The 5,832-nt window shown below is 45.1% G+C and overlaps 1 pseudogene; it reads right to left on the bottom strand.

The window, feature by feature from the left end:
• Positions 1 to 516: 516 nt before the first annotated feature.
• Positions 517 to 1,388, bottom strand: LOC123568287 (interferon-induced transmembrane protein 3 pseudogene; annotated as a pseudogene).
• Between the last annotated feature and the right edge of the window lie 4,444 nt (positions 1,389 to 5,832).

The following is a 5,832-nucleotide window of genomic DNA, read 5'->3' as shown; positions in this document are numbered from 1 at the left end:
AACCTCCACCTCCCAGGTTCAAGCTATTCTCCTGCCTCAGCCTCCCAAGTAGCTGAGACTACAGGTGTATGTCATCACACCTGGCTAACTTTTGTATTTTTAGTAGAGACAGAGTTTTGCCATGTTGGCCAGGCTGGTCTTGAACTCCTGACCTCAAGTGATCCACCTGCCTCAGCCTCCCAGAGTGCTGGGATTACAGGCGTGAGCCACTGCATCTGGCTTGTGTACTTTAAATCATAGCTAAATTACTGATATCATACCTAATACAATGCAAATGCTATATAAATAGTTATTATACTTTAAATTGTTTAATTGTCATTCTTGCTATGATGACAAGAAAATTCTGTACATGTTCAGTACAAACATATTTTTTTCTGAATATTTCTGATCCACAATTGGTTGACTCCATGTACACAGAACCCACGGATATGGAGAGCCAATAGATATTGGCAAATAGATGGTATTTAAACCCACATGACCGCATGCCACCCAAGAGAATGTAAGTAGAGAAGAAAAAAGGACTGAGCCTGAGGGCACACAACAGTTAAAGGTGAGAAGGAGATACCAGAAAAGGACGCCGAGAGATGGCAAGAAAGACAGAGAGGGCTTCAAGGAGAAGGGATTAATCATATCAAATCCTACTGAGAATTTAAGTAAGATAAGGCTTGAGAATTGTCCAGTGGATTAGGCAAAGTTTTGACCTTGATAAGAACAGTTTCAGCAAAGAGGCAGGGATAAAAGTCTGGTTGAAGTGGGTTGAGAGAATAAAGACCTCTGTGCTGAATGTGGAGGACTGAACAGCTGCATTTCTTTCTTTCTTTCTTTTTTCCAGGAACATGTGCACTTTATTGAATGCCATTGTAGAAAAGTATGTGAGAATAAAGGGCTGATACAGAACTCAGGCCCAGGGTGTAGGGCCTGCAGTGGACGGCGAGTAACTGGGCGCTACTGCTGGCCTTGGAGATTCTTTACCGTTTGAGAAATTGCTTGGAATATTATCATAGAGCTACTGGTGAAAAGGATGATGAGTGCTGTGGTCACATGGATGTCCAGGATGAGGATGCAAACGTTCAGGCACTTGGCAGTGGAGGCGTAGGCCTGGGCCCCGCTCAGGTCGCCAACCATCTTCCTGTCCCTAGACTTCACGGAGTAGGTGAATGCTATGAAGCCCAGGTAGCACCAGTTCATGAAGAGGGTGTTGAACAGGGACCAGATGACGTGGTCGGGCACAGCGGTCTCACTGTGGATGTGGATCACGGTGGATGTCGGGGGAGCAGGATTGTGGGGTACCCTCAGCACAGCTACCTCCTGCTCCTCCTTGAGCATTTCGCAGTTGAGGGGTGGCTGGTGTTGGCGGAAGTGAAGATGGTCTGGACAGCGTGGTTCATGGTGTCCAGGGAAGATCAGCTGTGGTCAGGATGGTGGGATGCTTCTCCTGCTGCATTTATTTCTGTTTCCTCTTGAATTCTCACTAAAATGACAACAGTGTTTAAAATGCATAAACCTATGGAACAGAGAAAACAAGAGCAGTGATAGGAGAATACGAGAGATGTCAGTACAATTTTGGAATCTAGAAAGTAGATGGATGAGGCCGGGCACAGTGGCTCACGCCTGCAATCCCAGCACTTTGGAAGACTGAGGCGGGTGATCGCCTGAGGTCAGGAGTTCAAGACCAGCCTGGCCAACATAGTGAAACCCCATCTCTACTAAAAATACAAAAAATTAGCTGGGTGTGGTGGCGTGTGCCTGTAGTCCCAGCTACTTAGGAGGCTAAGGCAGGAGACTCACTTGAACCCGGGAGGCAGAGGTTGCAGTGAGCCAAGATTGTGCCACTGCACTCCAGTCGGTGCAACAGACTCCATCTAAGAAACTCCATCTAAGAAAAGAAAAGAAAAGAAAAGAAGAGAAAAGAGAAAAGAAAAGAAAATAGATGGATGAGTTGTAAGTGACTCAAAAGCCTGAAAAAAATTTAAAGTTGAGGATCTGTAGTCTAGATGAGCAAGAAGTGGTCTAATTCGGCCAGGCGCGGTGGCTCACGCCTGTAATCCCAGCACTTTAGGAGGCCGAGGTGGGCGGATCACGAGTTCAGGAGATCGAGACCATCCTGGCTAACACGGTGAAACTCCGTCTCTACTAAAAAATACAAAAAATTAGCCGGGTTTAAGCGTGGTGGCGGGCACCTGTAGTCCCAGCTACTCGGGAGGCTGAGACAGGAGAATGGCATGAACCTAGGAGGCAGATCTTGCAGTGAGCCAAGATTGCACTACTGCACTCCAGCCTGGGCGACAAAGCGAGACTCCATCTCAAAAAAACAAACAAAAAAAAGAAGTGGTCTAATTCATACCAAAGAACCTCAGGAGTTGAAGGTACCAAGTACTTGGGAAGGTGAGGTTGCGGGAAGGTGAAGTTGCTAGAAGGAGATGAAAGCAGGAATGAGTGAAAATCTTCATAGGAAGAAAAAGACTCCTAGCTCCTCTCCTCACGCCCACACAGCTGGGTGACTGCCCCTCTACCACCCAATCAAAAGACTAGAACCTCAGCCAGGCCGGGTGGCTCATGCCTGTAATCCCAGCACTTTGGGAGGCTGAGGCAGGTGGATCATTTGAGGTTGTGAGTTCAAGACCAGCCTGGCCAACATGGTGAAACCCATTTCTACTAAAACACGAAAAAAAAAAAATAGCTGCACATGGTGGTGTGTTCCTGTAATCCCAGCTACTCAGGAGGCTGAGGCAGGACAATAGATTGAGCCTGGGAGGCAGAGGTTGCAGGGAGCAGAAATTGTGGCACTGCATTCTAGCCTGGGCAACAGAGTGAGACTCAAAAAGAAAGAAGGAAGGAAAGAAGGAAGGAAGGAAAGAAGGAAGGAAGGAAAGAAGGAAGGAAGGAAGGAAGGAAGGAAGGAAGGAAGGAAGGAAGGAAGGAAGGAAGGGAGGGAGGGAGCGAGGGAGGGAGGGGAAGATTGGGAGGATGATAAGAAAAAACAGGGTAAAAAGACCAGTTTCTCATTGAAAGAGAGAGGAAGAAGAAAGAAAGAAAGAAAGAAAGAAAGAAAGAAAGAAAGAAAGAAAGAAAGAAAGAAAGAAAGAAAGAAAGAAAGAAAGAAAGAAAGAAAGAAAGAAAGAAAGAAAGGAAGGAAGGAAGGAGGGAGGGAGGGAGGGGAAGACTGGGAGGATGATAAGAAAAAACAGGGTAAAAAGACCAGTTTCTCATTGAAAGAGAGAGGAAGAAGAAAGAAAGAAAGAAAGAGAGAAAGAGAGAAAGAGAGAAAGAAAGAAAGAAAGAAAGAAAGAAAGAAAGAAAGAAAGAAAGAAAGAAAGAAAGAAAGAAAGAAAGAAAGAAAGAAAAGAAAAGAAAGGAGGGAAGGAGGGAGGGAGGGAGGGAGGGAAGGAAGGGAAGGAAGGAAGGAAGGAAGGAAGGAAGGAAGGAAGGAAGGAAGGAAGGAAGGAAGGAAGGAAGGAAGGAAGGAAGGAGAAATATTGGGAGGATGGTAAGAAGAAACAGAGGGTAAAAAGACCAACTCCTTATCTCCCACAACAGGAAGTCAATATATAACACATAAAACTAAAAAATCAAGAAGTAGCAGTACATATGTTATCTGGGGGAAAAAAAGAGATAAAGAAAACCTAAAGAAACAGTTTAAAAATGGAAAGAAGTTGCTTCTGGGGGGAAGGCATTGGATAATCCTTTTTATTCTAAGCATTTTAAAACTGTTTGATTTTAATTTTCTTACAATTTAAAACTATTTACATGACTTTTTGAAACAATACATGTACAGCGTTGATAAAATACATTTTAATGTCTAAAAAATAAAGCAAAAGAAAATATGAGACGAGATAGAGAAAAGTAAAGATGCAACAGGTCTATTGAAAAGTCTGGACTTAGTGTAGACAGCAAACAGCTTTAATTTTCTTCCATTGTTGCTTTCAATCACTTTCCAATTGAATTTCATTTTCCTGTTACTTAATGAAATATTGAGCAGATTTCCTAACTTTCTGGTGACTTTTGACTACTAACTCCATCGCATTTTAAGTGCTAATCTCATCAATAATTTTAATCTCATTCCCACCCACTCCCACAAGGCAACTGGCTTTTGGAGTTGGAGTGTGGACCTGGAGGAGTCTGTTCTTTTCAACTCCTGCTGCCAATTTCCTGAGGTGGGATACCTGACCTTGGCTCAGACCTCTTCCACCTGCTAAGCTTCCCCTCCCACTTCATCCCTGACAGTGCTGGTTGGTGAGCTCAAAACCTATCCTTAGGTTTCCTTGAATCACAAAAACTAACACTCCCAACAGGGAGGACAAGCTGCCTGCTGCAGCCTCCCCTCTGCCTGACCATCCCCCAGCTCCCATGTCCCGCATTCAGATGGGCAGAGGGAGACAGATGCCCAGCTGGAGAAAGGACATCATCCCCTCCACTCGCGGTCACAGGTGGATCGCTGGGACTCCTCACTTGCTTTACAGGAGGAGAATGAAGGGCACAGCTCTCCCCACTAGGCTGACAGCCGGTGTGATCCCTCTATTTGTTTCTTTTTAATATAAACTAAGGATTGATAGGAAAAGGGAAGTGACAGCTGGGGGAAACAGAGACAGTTAAACCATCTCTTAATACACTTAATTGTCTCCATCTTTGGCCCTCATCAGTTCCAGGACCACAGAGAAAGTCCCACCCAATATGGTATTTCAGGATTTCTTGGAGTGTTGCCTTTGAGAGAAGCAGAGAAATGGAGCCATTGCTGGAGGAGGATATGGGAATCAGAGAGGCATTTCCTTTATTTATTTCTTTATCTTACTTTCCTTTTATTTCTTCCTTCTTTTTTTCCTTCCCTTCTTTTTTTTTTAGGCTGGAATATAGTGGCACAATCATACCTCATTGCAGCCTCAGGTGAGCACCACTACACCTAGCTAATTTTTTTCATTATTTTTGTATAGACGGAGTCTCGCTATGTTGCCCAAGCTGGTCTCAAACTCGGCCTTAAGTGATTTTCCTGTCTTGGCCTCCCAATCCCAAAGGGCTGGGATTACAAGCATGAGCCACCATGCTGGGCCCGGGGAGGTATTTTCTTAACTGGGAAGTATTGCCACATTTTTGTACACTGATCAGAATAACCTAGTAGTGGAGAGCAGATAATGACACAGAGAAAGGGGATGATTGCAACAGCAAGTCCTTGAGCAGGCAAGAAGGCATGGACCAGGGAGTGCACAGTGCCAGCAATAGGAGCAAGGATGGGACAGTTATCGCAGCTCTCCAGAAGGCAGAGCATAGGTGGCTACCAATGAAGGTACATTTGAAGATTCTGAATCATTCTCTGCTGATTGTTTTCATTTCTTTAGTGAAAAAAGGAGACACAAACCAAGTGTAGTGGCACACACCTGTAGTCTCAGCTATTTGGGAAGCTGAGGCAGAAGGATGTCTTGAACCCAGGAGTTCCAGGTTACAGTGAGCTATGATCACACCACTGCACTCCAGCCTAGGCAACACAGCGAGACTCCATCTCGAAAAATAAAAATAAAAAATCATGCCTGTAATCCCAGAACTTTGGGAGGCAGAGGTGGGTGGATCACTTGAGGTCAGGAGTTCAAGACCAGCCTAGCCAACATGGTAAAACCTCATCTCTACTAAAAATACAAAAATCAGCTGGGTGTGGTGGCGCATGTCTATAACCCCAGCTACTCAGGAGGCTGAGACAGAGAATTGCTTGAACCCGGGAGGTGGAGATTGCAGTGAGCCAAGATCATGCCATTGCACTCCAGCCTGAGTGACAGAGCAAGACTCCGTCTTGAACTCCTGACCTCAAGTGATCCACTCACCTTGGCCTCCCAAAGTGCTGGGATT

Source organism: Macaca fascicularis, chromosome 13 (assembly GCF_037993035.2).
Source record: "Macaca fascicularis isolate 582-1 chromosome 13, T2T-MFA8v1.1".
NCBI classification, from domain to species: Eukaryota; Metazoa; Chordata; class Mammalia; order Primates; family Cercopithecidae; genus Macaca; species Macaca fascicularis.
Note: the sequence above shows the minus strand (reverse complement) of the source record. Positions and strands in the feature narration are given on the sequence as shown.